The sequence below is a fragment of the Pongo pygmaeus genome, chromosome 16, assembly GCF_028885625.2.
Source record: "Pongo pygmaeus isolate AG05252 chromosome 16, NHGRI_mPonPyg2-v2.0_pri, whole genome shotgun sequence".
NCBI classification, from domain to species: domain Eukaryota; kingdom Metazoa; phylum Chordata; class Mammalia; order Primates; family Hominidae; genus Pongo; species Pongo pygmaeus.
The window spans coordinates 34,820,758-34,836,148 of record NC_072389.2 but is presented as its reverse complement, the minus strand read 5'-3'; the positions used below and the strand labels follow the sequence as shown (position 1 = coordinate 34,836,148).

The 15,391-nt window shown below is 40.0% G+C and overlaps 1 protein-coding gene and 2 pseudogenes across 1 annotated transcript in view; 1 reads left to right on the top strand and 2 right to left on the bottom strand.

Annotated features, from left to right (window-relative positions):
- Positions 1 to 15,391, bottom strand: part of LOC129014591 (U3 small nucleolar ribonucleoprotein protein MPP10-like) — a 138,614-nt pseudogene that overhangs the window by 29,523 nt on the left and 93,700 nt on the right.
- FAN1 (FANCD2 and FANCI associated nuclease 1) overlaps positions 1 to 15,391 on the bottom strand; it is a 139,444-nt gene that overhangs the window by 68,782 nt on the left and 55,271 nt on the right. The window lies entirely within an intron of this gene.
- Positions 452 to 1,909, top strand: LOC129014523 (transmembrane protein 183A-like; annotated as a pseudogene).

The window sequence follows — 15,391 nt, the reverse complement described above, 5'->3', positions numbered from 1 at the left end:
AACAATCTGAGAAAGAAATTTAAAAGAGTAATTCCACTTACAATAGCCATAAAAATGTTAAACACCTAGGAATTAACTTAACCAAATAAGTGAAAGATATCTACAGTGAAAACTATAAAATACTGATGAAAGAAACTGAAGAGGACAACAAAAAATGGAAATATATTCCATGTTAATAGACTGGCAGAATCCATATTGTTAAAATATCAGTACTACCCAAAGCAATCTAGAAATTCAATGCAATTCCTAACAAAATACCAATGACATCCTTCACATAAATAGGAAAAAAGTCTTAAAATTTATATGGAACCACAAAAGACTCAAAAACAGCCAGTTATTTCAGCAAAAAGAACAACAGTGGGTGAGAGTTAGCAGCCTCCGGTGTGGGATGGCCGCGGAGCCTGGCGGAGCTGGCCTGCGGCTCCCGGGACCGGCTCTCTGGGCCACAGACATGGCCCAGGGGCCCGGCACGCTAGGCAGGCCTCACCCAGATACAATCGCCCTGCCCAAGAGAGGAAAGCGACTCAAGTCGCTCGTCTGCTCCGGCGGAGTGACCATGAAGGATTACGCCAACTCAGATCTGGTGGTCGTGAGGTCTGGACGAGTCAAGAAAGCCATAGCCAACGCTGTTCAGCAGGAAGTAAAATGTTTTTGAGGCTTGGAAGCCTCTCAGGTTCCTGCAGAGGAAGTTTGTTCTGGGGCTGGTAAGCCCGTGACATCATCGACAGCAGTGATGAGATGGATGCCCAGGACGAAAGCATCCATGAGAGAACTGTCTCCAGAAAAACGAAAAGCAAGAGGCACAAAGAAGAACTGGACGGGGCTGGAGGAAAAGAGTATCCCATGGATTTTTGGCTATTGCTGGCCTCCTATATTTGTTCTGAGAACATTGTGAATTTTTTCCTGATTTCTAAGAATGCCTGGACTGTCATTTGTACTGCTGCCTTTTGGACCAGGTTGTACCAAAGGCACTACACGCTGGATGCTTCTCTGCCTTTGCGTCTGCGACCAGAGTCAATGGAGAAGCTGCGCTGTCTCTGGGCTTGTGTGATCCGATCTCTGTACCATATGTATGAGCCATTTACTGCTGGAATCTCCAAGAATCCAGCCATTCCAGAAAGCACCCCCAGCACATTAAAGAATTCCAAATGCTTACTTTTCTGGTGCAGAAAGATTGTTGGGAACAGACGGGAACCAATGTGGGAATTCAACTTCACGTTCAAAAAACAGTCCGCTAGGTTAAAGAGCAAGTGTACAGGAGGACTGCAGCTTCCCATTCAATACGAAGATGTTCATACCAATCGAGACCAGGACTGCTGCCTACTGCAGGTCACCACCCTCAATTTCATCTTTATTCCGATTGTCATGGGAATAATATTTACTCTGTTTACTGTCAATGCAAGCACAGACACGCGGCATCACCGAGTGAGACTGGTGTTCCAAGATTCCCGTCCATGGTGGTCAGAAACTGCGCAGTGAACAGGGTGTGCAAGTCATGCTGGACCCAGTGCACGGCGTTCGGCTCTTTGACTGGTGGCTTTCTCAGTACCCATTCTCCCTGACAGCATAGTTACTGCTTCCCATCCCTTGGGGGCAGCCCCGAGTCTAGTCCATTAGTAATCAGATTCCAGTTTGGACAGGGTGGCTGGATTGTATATCTGGTTAGTAATGTACATGCTCTTCAGGTTCTAGGGCTCCTGTTAGGGGAGGAAAAAATGTTGAATCAAGAGGAAAAACAACTACTATGATTTATAAAAATATTTTAATGTAAAAATTTTCATTTAAAAGGAGTGGCCCTGTTTTCTGTGTTAAAACCCCATTTGGTGCTATTGAGTTTGTTCTTTATTCTTTTATCCCAGTGAAAATTGTTGATCTTGCTCTAGGGAAAAATTAAACTCTTTGAATCTCCAAACAAGAGAAAAAAAAAAAAAAAAAGAACAACAGTGGAGGAATCACATTACCTGACTTCAAAGATCTATAGTAACCAAAACAGCATGGTACCGGCATAAAAACAGACACAGACCAATGGAACAGAATAGAGAACCCAGAAACAAATGTAAACACCTACAGAAAACTCATTTTTGACAAAAGTGCCAAGATCACACACTGGGGAAAAGACAGTTTCTTCAATAACTGGTGCTAGGAAAAGTGGCTATCTGTATGTAGAAGAATAAAACTAGACCCCTATCTCCTGCCATATACAAAAATCAAATTAAAATCAATTAAAGACTTTAATACATCAAACTATGCAACTACTACTAGAAAACATTAGAGGAACTACCCAGGACATTGATCTGGGCAAATATTTCTTGAGTAATACCCCACAAGTACAGATAACCAAAATAAAATGGAAAAAATGAGATCACATCAACTTAAAAAGCTTCTGTACAACAAAGGAAACAAATTACAAAGTGAAGAGACGACACATAGAATGGGAGAAAATATTTGCAAACTACATATATCACAAGGGATTAATGACCAGAACATGTAAGGACCTCTAATAACTCTATAGGAAAAAATCTAATAATCTGATTTAAAATGGGCAAAATTTTTATTTGAATAAGCATTTTTCAAAAAAATACATACAAATCACCAACAGGCATGTAAAAATGTGCTCAACATTACTGATCATCAGAGAAATGTAAATGAAAACTACAATGAGATATTATCTCACCACAGTTAAAATGGCTTTTACTCAAAAGACAGGCATTAACAAATGCTGGAGAGGATGTGGAGAAAAAGGAACCCCCATACACTATTGGTGGGAATGTAAATTATACAACAACTATGGAAAACAGTTTGGAGGTTCCTCAGAAAAATTAATAATAGAGCTATCATATGATCCAGCAATTCTACTTTTAGGTATATACCTAAAAGAAAAGAAATCAGCATATCTAAGAGATATATTTACTCCCATGTTTGTTACAGCACTGTTCATAATAGCTAAGATTTGGAAGCAACCTAAGGGTCCATCAACAGAAAAATGAATACAGAAAATGTGGTACTTATCACAATGGAGTACTATTCAGCCATAAAAAAGAATGAGATCCTGTTATTTGCAAAAACATGGATGGAATTGGAGGTCATTATGTTAAGTGAAATAAGCCAGGTGATATGGTTTGGCTCTGTATCCCCACCCAAATCTTATGTCAAATTTTAATCCTCATGTGTTGAGAGACGGATCTGGTGGGAGGTGATTGGATCATGGCAGCAGATTTCCTCCATGTTGTTCTTGTGATAGTCAGTGAGTTCTCATGAAATCTGATAGTTTAAAAATGTAGGACCTTCCCCCTCATTCTCTTTCTCTCCTGCCACCATGTAAGATGTTCCTTTCTTCCCCTTCATTTTCCACCATGATTGTAAGTTTCCAGTCACCTGCCCAGCCATGTGGAACTGTGAGTCAATTAAACCTTTTTTCTTTATAAACTACCCAGTCTCAGGTAGTTCTTTATAGCAGTGTGAAAATGGACTAATATCCCAGACACAGTAAGACAAACTTCACATATTCTCACTTATTTGTGAGATCTACAAATCAAAACAGTGAACTAATAGAGACAGAGAGCAGAAAGATGGTTATCAGAAGCTGGCAAGTGTAGTGAGAGGCTGAAAGGTATGTAGGGATGGTTAATGAGTAACAAAACAAATAGAAAGAATGTAGAAGATTGGTCATTTACTTTTACTTGGTTACTGAGGACATTGGTCTATTTTCCAGAACTCCTCTCAAGTTATTTTAGGCAGTTTCAGTTTTTTTTTTAATACCTCTGTGGGTGGTGTGGACTGGGAGCATCCTGGTCTTCCATGTTGCTGATGTCACTCTTCTAAAGTCAATAGTTTTAAATACAATCCATAAACTGATGACTCTCAACTTCTAATCTCCAAGGAAGTCTTATTCCTGAATCTCATAGTTGTATCCAATTGCCTTTCTGTCATCTCATTTTAAACTTAACTCATAATCTGCTTCATTGTCTCAAATTTACTCCTGCCACCTTCTTTCCCATCTTACTAAATGGTAACTTCATTGTTTTATTTGCTCAAACAAAAACTTTGGAATCCTCATGAGTTTTCATGCAAAGCCTCAGCAAGTCCATTAGCTGTTTATTAGAAATATATCCTTTACCTGACTTTTTTTTAAAATCATGTTCATTGCCACAACTCAGATGCAAAATTATTATCATCTCCAATTTGGATCATCACAATAGTCTCTTGTCTTTTATTATCCTTCTCCATTCCTTGCCACTCTCAGAACAGTCAGAGTAATACTTGTAAAATGTAAATCATATCAAGTTACTTTGGCGTTATTGAGAATCTAGAACAGTACAGTCCAACCAAAGTTTCTGTGCTGATATACACTGTGACAGTTTGAAATGTGGAAAGTGTGACTGAGGAACAAAATTTTATTGTATTTAAGTTTAAATAATTTTATTTTAATGTTATATAGTCATATGTAGCTACTTCCTATCTTACTGAACAGCACCACTACAGATGGACAAATATCAAATCCCACGGACTGGTAAATATGGAAAATGTTGAAATGGTACACAGAGCTGAACTGGAGCCATCAATGCATACACTTCACTGAACAGACAAACCAGAAGTGTTTTAAACATGCCTCTCTACAAACTTTTATCAGACACCCAATCTTCTAGCACCTTGATCTTGGACTTCCCAGCCTTCATAACTATGAGAAATAAATTTCTGCTGTTTACAAGTTTTCTGGTTTATGATGTTTTGTTATAACAGTCAGAATGTAATAAAACAAGGGGTAAATTCTGCCCGCATTACTCCACCTTGGCCAGAAGCAGGCATCCTCAGTTTCTTCAAATTGATGCTTTGTAAATTTTTATCTAGTTTTTAAGGTGTTTATAGAAAAGAGGATTAGCAAAAGTCACTTTAGGCTTCCGCAACTACTTGTATTCTATTCCTGATATTGTATTTTCTTTTCTGACTAGCTATCATTATGTGCTATTAATTCTAATGGGCAAATTATTTTTATTAATAACTTGAAGTCTAAAATGTTGGTATATTCCTCTAGAATGGCATATTATTTTCTGATAAACTCTTATTGATACCACCATGTTTCTTACCAATTTAATCTGGGTGACTGATGAGGGCCAGCTTTCTGGTCCACAGGTGCCATCTAGCTGTGTCCACACATGGTGGAAGGGGCAAGGCAGCTCTCTGGGGCCTCTTTTTAAAAAGCACTAGTCCTGAGGGCTCTTCTCTCATAACCTAATCACCTCTCAAAGGCCCCGCCTCCCAATGCCATCTCATTCATATGTCAATTATGTTTCAACGTATAAATTTTGGGAGACACAAATGTTCCGACAATAGGACCCTCTCACCTTAAACAAGAAAATAAGCAGACAAAAATATAAAATAATGGTTTCAGACACTGGATCTCAGGCACTGTATTAGTTTGCTGGGGCTGCCATAACAAGGTAACACAAATTGGGTGCCTTAAACATCATAAATATATTATCTCACAGATGCAGATGCTAGAAGTCTGAAATCTAGATCTTGGCAGTGTTGATGTCACATGTGAGGGAAGTATTTGTTCTAAATCTCTCTCCTTGGCTTTTAGATGGTTGTCTTCTCCTCCTATGTCTATTCAAATACTCTTTCTTCTATGTGTGTCTGTGTATCCAAATTTTTCTTTTTTATAAGGACATCAGTCATAATGCATTACAGCCTGCCCTCATTGTATCTGGATTAATTTTGTAAAGATTGATCTCTAAATAAGATTACATTCTGGGGTACTGGGAGTTAGAACGACAAACTTTTTTGAGCAGACAAAATGTATCCTGTAACAGGCACTGAATAACTATGATTCCCTGAGAGACAAGAAACAAATGCTTTAATCCCTCATTTTCCTCTTTTACTGCTTGAGTTCCCAAGCCATGGTGCAGGCAGGGGGAACCCAAGTGTAGGATGGCAGACTACCAGATTTGAGGATATGCAATTTAGTCTCAGGAGACTAAGGGGACTATAACTCATGTTGGGAGAGTAGCAGAAAGGAGACAGCTGCACAGAAAGATAAAGCCAGAGATTCCAGAGGGTTCCCATCAAGTATTCATCTGAGGACACATGTACAAGAAAACTACCTGTATTCGAGGGTCATCGAGACCACCCTCAGGTTTAATGATTGCTACAAGAACTCACAGAACTCAGAAAAGCTGTTATGCTCATAGTTAAAATTTGTCACAGTGAAAGGATACAGAGTAAAATCAGCCATGGGAAAAAGTACCTAGGAGAGTGTCCAGGAGAAACCAGGTACACATTTGTCTTCCCTCGTTGGAGTCGTGTGGACAGCACTTCATTTTACCACCAACGGTGTGTGCAACACACATAAAGTATTGCCAGACAGTGAAGTTCACTGAGCCTTGATGTCTTGTTTTTTTGTTTTTTTTTTTTTATCCAAGGCTGGTCATATAAGCTTATTTGGTCTTTGTTTCCAGCTCCTCTAGAGGCCAAGCTGCTACCACCTGGCCAAATGCCCCACCATAAGTCACATCATCAGCATGAACTTTCTGGTGTGGTCCTATATCCCCAGGTAATAAACATGTACCAGGCAAACAAATACAACAGGAAGCTATCTCAAGGATTTAGAGGTTATCTTCCAGGAGCGAGGCAAGGACCAATTTTTCTTTGGAATGTGCGGTGTGTGTACAGCCCAGCCCTGCTGAATTAATCCTTTATTGCATAGTACTAAACATTAGTAAAAGAACAATACAAAAGGATTAGAAAAAACAGCACCTGGGACACACACAGGGCTGGTAATAAAGACTGCTACCACCAATAAGACTTGTAAGTGTTATAATTCATTAGGGCATTGATTAGTGTATTAATTAGCCTCACACTAAATACTGCTTTGGTCTTGCCTGACAGATCTTGAGAACAAGAACCAAAATAATCAAATTGGTTTCAAGAAACCTAACTATATTCCAGAACAACCATCAGGAATATTTTAATATTATAAAAATATCCAGCACTCTGGTACTGGTACAAAAACAGACACATAGGCCAATGGAACAGAATAGAGAACCCAGAAATAAAGCCACACACCTACAACCAACTGATCTTCGACAAAGTCAGCAAAAATAAGCAATGGGAAAAGGACTCTGTATTCAATAAATGATGCTAGGACAACTAACTAGCCATATGCAGAGGAATGAAACTGGACCCCTACCTATCACCATATACAAAAGTTAACTCAAGATGAATTAAAGATGTAAATGTGAGACCTCAATCTATAAAAATCTTAGAAGAAAATCTAGAAAATACCTTTCTTAATATTGGCCTTGGCAAACAATTTATGGCTAAGTTCTAAAAAGCAATAGCAACTAAAACAAAAATTGACAAATGGAAACTAATTACACTAAATAAGTTCTTCACAGCAAGAGAAACTATCAAGGGTATAAACAGATAACTTACAGAATGGGAGAAAATATTCATAAACTGTGCATCTGGCAAAGGCCTTATATCTAGAATCTATAAGGAACTGAAATCAACAAGCAAGAAAACCACCTCATTAAAAAGTGGGCAAAGGATATGAACAATCACTTCTCAAAAGAAGACATACAAGTGGCCAAGAAACATAAAAAAATACTCATCATCACCAATCACCAGAAAAATGCAAATCAAAACCATCTCACACCAAGTCAGAATGGCTTTTGTTAGAAAGTTTAAAGACAGCAGTTGCTAACAAGGCTGTGGAGAAAGGGGTATACTTATACACCACTGGTGGAATGTAAATTACTCCAGCCACTGTGGAGAACAGTTTGGAGATTTCTCAGAGAACTAAGAGTGGAACTACTATTTGATCTAGCAACTATATTATGGGTTTATACCCTAAGGAAAGTAAGTCATTCTACTAAAAGGACACATGAACCTGTATGTTCATCGCAGTGCTATTTGCAATAGCAAAGACATGGAATCACCCCAGATGCACATCAACTCTGGATTGGATAAAGAAAATGTGGTACCTGTATGCCAGGGAATACTATACAGCCATAAAAAGAATAAAATTTGCAGCAACATGGATGCAGCTGGAGGCCATTATCCTAAACTAATTCAGAAACTTAAAGCCTAATATTGCATGTTCTTACTTATAAGTGTGAGGTAAATACTGAGTACCCGTGGACATAAAGATAAGAATAATAGACACCATGAAATCCAAGTGGGGGAAAGAAAAGAGGGAGCAAGGGCTGTAAAACTACCTATTGGGCACTCTGTGAACTACTAGGGAAATGGAATCATTCATATTTCCAACCTCAGCATCATGCAATATACATTTGTAATAAACCTCCACATGTACCCACTGGACCTATAACAAAAGTTGAAAATATATATCTAGCACTGCTATGGTCTGAATGTTTGTATCTCCCCTCAAATTCATGCAACTATACCTAATCTCCAATATGATAAAATTAGGAGGCATAGACATTGGGAGGTGACTAAGTCAGGAGGGTGGAGCCCTCATGAATGGAATTAGTGCTTTTATAAGGGGATAAAGAGACCAGCGCACAACAACAACAATGCAATGCCTATCTGTGAATCAGGAAGCAGGCCCTCACCAGACTCGAAGTCTGCTCTTTCCTTGATCTTGGAGCTCCCAGCCTCTACAACTATTAAATTTCTCTTGTTCAAGCTACTCAATTTTGGCATTTTGTTATAGCAGCCAGAATGAGCTAAGACAAGCACCAAACAAGGTTAAGATCACAGTATCTGGTATCCAAAAAAGTTTACCAGTAGTGCAAAGAAGCAGGCAAATGAAACCCATAATAAGAAGAGTCAACCAATCAAATGTTACCCATAACTGAAACAGATGTTAAAATTAGAAGGGCATAAAACAGTTACTATTATTTCATATGTTTAAAAAGTTATTTAAGGACATAGGACATATAAAAATGGCCCAAATAGATTTTTTTCTAGATGAAAATAAAAATGTCTGAGATGAAAACTGCACTGGGTATCATTAATGGCAGATTGGACATGGCAGAAGTAAAGATTAGTGAGCCACAAGATAGAGTACAGACTGTTCAAAATTAATCACAAAGAAAAAACTTTTAAAATTAAATGCATGATTAAGATGTGGGTTAACTTCGGCCAGGTGCGGTGGCTCACACCTGTAATCCCAGCACTTTGGGAGGCCGAGGTGGGTGGATCACGAGGTCAGGAGATTGAGACCATCCTGACTAACACGGTGAAACCCCGTCTCTACTAAAAAATACGAAAAATTAGCCGGGTGTGGTGGCGGGCCCCTGTAGTCCCAGCTACTGGAGAGGCTGAGGCCGGACAATGGTGTGAACCCAGAAGGCGGAGCTTGCAGTGAGCCGAGATCGCGCCACTGCACTCCAGCCTGGGCTCCCGAGCAAGACTCCGTCTCAAAAAAAAAAAAAAAAAAAAGATATGGGTTAATTTCAAGCGGTATAATATATGTGTGATTAGACCCCACAACGAAGATAACCAGGAGAGTCAGAAACAGAATTGAAGAAATAATGGCTATTTTTTTCCTAAATTTGCTGAAAAATAAAATATCGACATACAAGAAAATTAATGAATTACAAGCACAAGAAACATTAAGAAACTATACCAGGAACATCATAATCAATTTTCTACAAACTAGTGAACATAAAATATCTTCAAAAAAGTCAGAGAAGAAAACACACGGGGAACAAAAATTTTTATAAACAGAGGGAACAAAAATAATCACGGCAGCAAATTTGTTGTGAGAAACAAGTGAAAGACTGGAAGAATATCGTTAAAGATCGTAAAGGGGAGGGGCGCTGTGGTTCACGCCTGTAATGCCAGTACTTTGGGAGGCCAAGGCGGGTGGATCACAAGGTCAGGAGATTGAGACCATCCTGGCTAACAAGGTGAAACCCGTCTCTACTAAAAGTACAAAAAAATTAGCCGGGCGTGGTGGCGGGCGCCTGTACTCTCAGCTATTCCAGAGGCTGAGGCAGGAGAATGGCCTGAACCCGGGAGGCGGAGCTTGCAGTGAGCCGAGATCGTACCACTGCACTCCAGCCTGGGCGACAGGGCGAGACTCGGTCTCAAAAAATAAATAAATAAATAAATAAATAAATAATAAAAGATTGGGAAGGGAAAATACGACCTGTGAACCCAGCATTCTTTTTTTTTTTTTTTTTTTTTTGGTTTTTTTTTTTGTTTTTTTTTTTTTGAGACGGAGTCTCGCTGTGTCACCCAGGCTGGCTTGCAATGGCACAATCTCGGCTCACTGCAACCTCCGCCCCCTGGGTTCACACTGTTCTTCTGCCTCATCCTCCCGAGTAGCTGGGACTACAGGAGCCCGCCACCACGCCCAGCTAATTTTTTTGTATTTTTAGTGGAGATTTGGTTTCACCGTGTTAGCCAGGATGGTCTCGATCTCCTCATCTCGGGATCCACCCGCCTCGGCCTCGCAAAGTGCTAAGATTACAGGCATAAGCCACCGCGCCCGGCCTGAACCCAGTATTCTTAATCTTACTTATGGGTTGAATTGCATCCCCCAAAATACATATGCTTGAGCCCTAACCCCCATTATCTGTAAATGTGACCTCATTTGCCTACAGGATTATTGTATATGTAAGTAGCTAAGAAGAGAACATGCTGGGGTAAGATGGGTCCTACTCCAGGGTTTCTGGTGTTCTAATAGGAAAGGAAGATGCCATGTGAAGACATGCACAGAGGGTGGACAACAGAGAGACACAGGGAGAATGCCAGGTACAACAAAAGCAAAGGTTGGCATTGTGCAAGCAAAGGAATGCCGAAAAATGGCCAGCCTACCAGCACAAGCTATAGAGAGGTAAGGAACGGTTACCCTTCAGGTTTCAGAGGAAGCATGTCCCTGCCAACACCTTAATTCCACCCTCTAGCCTTCAGAATTGTGAGATAATCAATTTCTGGTAGAATCTCTTAATTCTTAGGGAACCTCAGTGTTTTCTCTTAAGGCCTTCAATGGATTGGATAAAGCTCACCCACTGTATTAATCTGTTTTGCGTTGCTATAAAGGTATACCTGAGGCTGCATAGTTTATAAGGAAATAAGGTTTATTTGGCTCATGGTTCTGCAGGTCATACAAGAAGCATGGTGCCAGCATCTGCTTCTGGTGAGGCCTTAGGAAAGTTTTACTCGTGGTGGTGGAAGGCTAAGGGGGAGCAGGTGTGTCATGGTGAGAGAGGCAGCAAGAGGGAGAGGAGGAGGTGCTGGGCTCTTTTTAACAATCAGATCTCATGGTAACCGATGGGGAGGGCACCAAGCCATTCACAAGGGATCTGTCCCCATGACTCAAACACCTTCCACCAGGCCCTACTTCCAAAACTGGGGATCAAATTTCAGCATGAGATTTGGAGGGGACAAATATACAAATGATGTCACCCATATTACGGAGAGTAATAGGCTTTACTAAAAGCCTACTGATTTCAATGTTTATCATAGCTAAACAATGCCTTCACAACATCGATACTGCTGGCTGACTAAACTGGGTATCATCGCTTACCCAGAATGACACATAAAATTAACCATTTCAATTCACCCCTTGCAAATATGTATTCATACGAATTTCCTTAAGCCATACTTAATCTCCAAATAAAGACGATAACAAGGTCATAGTTCTGCCTAACATGACACAGCTATGCTGTGTGTAAACAAAAACTTACTAACCCTTTCCCCAGAAGAGGATGATAGGTGCTTATTGACATTCACTCTTCTTGATATCCTATAAATTAAATGCTATGATGTAAAGTTAATAATATTAAATACTGTGATGTGAAATGAATACATATTATGTTAGATGATAAGATGATAGAAGAGGGAAGAAAGAAAGATATATAGATAGATATAGATATATATAGAGAGAGAGAGAGAGAGGGAGGGAGACATATAGATATATGTGATATATATGACACAAACATACTTATTACTATATATAATACACATAATATGATATATATCACAAACATATATAATACAATAAAAAATACTCAGCCATTATTCATATTTCTGTAAGTGGTCATATGATTATACCTGGTATTTATAGCCACCTTCATCCGCTACTCAATCTGTATTGCTGGTGCCCTCAGCCAGACCATTGGTTGATTAGTTCTTTGCCTAGTGGAATAACCCAGACATTTATTCTGGAAGGTAGTGGGCCTAGTCCTGTCTGAATTAGGTTGTTATAGTTATTCATTGAATTTATCACAGTGCGCGTTAGTATTAGAAGTCACCCAAAGGGATCTCCTGTTTTCAGAATACTCTTTCTTACCTCATTTGTGGAGTAACAGTCTAATTTCCCCTTGGTAATTAGTGTCAATCATCACAGTCAGTATGTTAATTGCCTTCCTTACCCATTGATTCTGAAACATGAGGATCTCAAACTATCTGGGTGGCAGTCTAAATGTTCACACCAATGGAGTCATTGCTGTTTTTCCCGGCAGAAACACTGTGTAAAGGGGATGTAAATCCACATCCACGGTAAGCGTGTGTTCCAGTTAGAACAAAAAACTGACGCTGCCATGATGGGAGTGGGGCCATGTAATCAAACTTCCTCTGGGAAGCTAGATGTTTAACCAAGATATGGTGCCATATCAGGGCCTCAGTGTTGGTTCCTACTGCTGGCCGATTTGGCAGTCAGTTGTTGCTGCAGCCATGCCGGCCTTGGTGAGTGAAAGTCCATGTTTCTGAGCCCATGCATAGTCTTTACTCCTGCCACTGTGGTTATTTGGTTCATGAGACCATCAGGCAATGACAGGAATGGCTGGGGAAAGAGGCCAGCTAGAATCATAGAACAGATCACACTGTCCACCTAATTGTTGTAATTCTCCTCTTCTAAGGTCACTGTTCGGTGAGCATTCACATGAGACACAAATATATTCGTGCTCTTTACCCACTCAGAAATGTCTATCCACGTATCTCTTCCACAGACCTTGTAATCAGTTTTCAAATTGTATTTCTTTCAAAGTACCTGACCAACCAGCCAAACCACTTGCCATAGACTATGACTCAGTCTGGCCATTTCTCCTTCCAAGTACAATGGACAGCCAGGTTTACTGCTTGATGATGGCTACTGGGAGGATTTCTGTTCACCACTGTCCTTTAGGAATGTTCCAGAATGGGACTGTAGTGCTATGACTGCCTATTACAAAGAACCCCCTAGGGCCAGGTAGATGTTTTCTCCTTCTCTGCCAACCAATCACAGGCAAGTCTCCATGAGGCTGTAGAGGCAGGATGAGAGAGAGAAGATAATATAGCCAAAATGGAGCCCATCGGCATTTGGACCACTTACTCATATAAATTACGTGCATTTTCAGAGTCTGCTCAGACCCAGTTTTGTACAAAACATTTCCATTTGATGATGGAGTTCTTCTGTGCACACGTAACTTTGTGGCTTGGTGGGTCAGACAACACTGAGTTTATAATGGGCACCTTAGATTGCATGGTAAGTTGATACCCCATGGTTAAATGTTCAGTCTCTACTAAGACCCAGTAGCAAGCCAAAAGCTGCTTCTTGAAGAACAGTAGTTATCCACAGAGGATGGTAGGACTTGACTCCAGAATCCTATGGGTCTGTGTTATAATTCACTTACAGTAGCCTGCCAAAGGCTGAAAAAGCATCCTTATCTGCCACAGCCACTTCAATACCATTGACTCTGTTGGATCGCCTGGCTCGAGTAGCAGAGCAGCTTGCACAGCAGCCTGGAAGTGTTGCTGAACCTTTTCTTCTTCTGGGCCCCACTCAAAACTAGCAGCTTTTAAGTTCACCTCATTAAATGTGCCAGAGTGGCAAAATCAAATGAAGAATACATTGTTTTCAAATTACAAAGAGGCCAATTAGACATTGTGCCTTTCCCTTTGATTGTAGGAGGGGCCAGATGCAACAAGTTATTATTCATCTTAGAAGTATCTTGACATGCCACCAATACAACTGGAATGCAAGTTTACTGAGGCCAAAAGCCCCTGAGTTTTTTTTTTAAGTTTATTTCCAACCATTTGGCACACAAATGTGTTACCAATAAGTATAGATTACTTGCTACTTTTTGCGAACTAGGACCAATCAGCATAATGTTATCAATGATTAATAGACCAACATAAAATCTTGTAGAAAATCAAGGTCCCTATAAATTATTTATGACATAAAGCTGGAGAGTTGTTGTACCTTGAGGTAGGACAGAGAAAGTGTATTGCAAACATTTTCTGGTAGTCTCTAATCTCAGATATGAAGGGGAAAAAGGCATTTTCCAGACAAATGGCTGCATGTCATAAACCAGGGTATATTTTAATCTATTCAAACAATGAAACCACAACCGGTATAGCAGTTGCAAGTGGAGTTACCAGCTTGTTAACATTAAGATAACCCACTGTTATTCCCAAAGATACACGTTTCCAGCACAGGCCAAGTAAGTAAGTTGAATGGGGATGTGGTGGGAATCACCACTTCTACACCATTTTTTTTTTTTTCTGAGACGGAGCCTTGCTCTGCCGCAGTGCAGTGGCACGATATCAGCTCACTGCAAGCTCCACCTCCCGGGTTCAGGCCATTCTCCTGCCTCAGCCTTCTGAGTAGCTGGGACTACAGGCACCTGCCACTACACCTGGCTAATTTTTTTAACTTTTAGTAGAGACGGGGTTTCAGTGTGTTAGCCAGGATGGTCTCAATCTCCTGACCTTGTGATCCGCCCGCCTCGGCCTCCCAAAGTGCTGGAATTACAGGCGTGAGCCACTGCACCCAGCCCCATGAAAGACTGTTTTTAAAATCTGTTTTAGGTTTACAGAAAAATTAAGAGAAAGGTATAAAGATTTTCCACATATCTCCTACCCACCTATACATGATTAGCCTCCTTCATTATCAACCTTTCCTACAAGAGTGGTGCATTTGTTACAATTGATAAGCCTACATTGATACATCATTATTACCCAAAGTCCATAGTTTACATTAAGGTTCAATCTTGTATTACACATTCTATGGGTTTGGACAAATGTATAATAACATGTTTCCATTACTACAGAGTATTTTCAATGTCCTAAAAATCTTCTGTGCTCTGCCTATTCATCCAACTACTGATCTTTTCACTGTTCTCATAGTTTTACCTTTTAGAGACTGTCGTATAGTTAAGACTCATAGAGTATGTAGCTTATCAATTATTTCTTTCATGGATCATGCCTTTGGTGTTGCATCTAGAAAGCCATCAGCATACTCAAGGTCATCTATGTTTTCTCTTGTATTATACTCTATGAGTTTTATAGTTCTGTGGTTTACAGTTAGGTCTATGATCCATTTCGGGTTAATTTCCATGCAGGGTTAAGATCTGTGCCCAGATTCAATTTTTTTTTTTTTTTTTTGCAAGAGGATGCTTGTTTGTTGAAAAGACTATAGTTTCTCCATTGTGTTGTC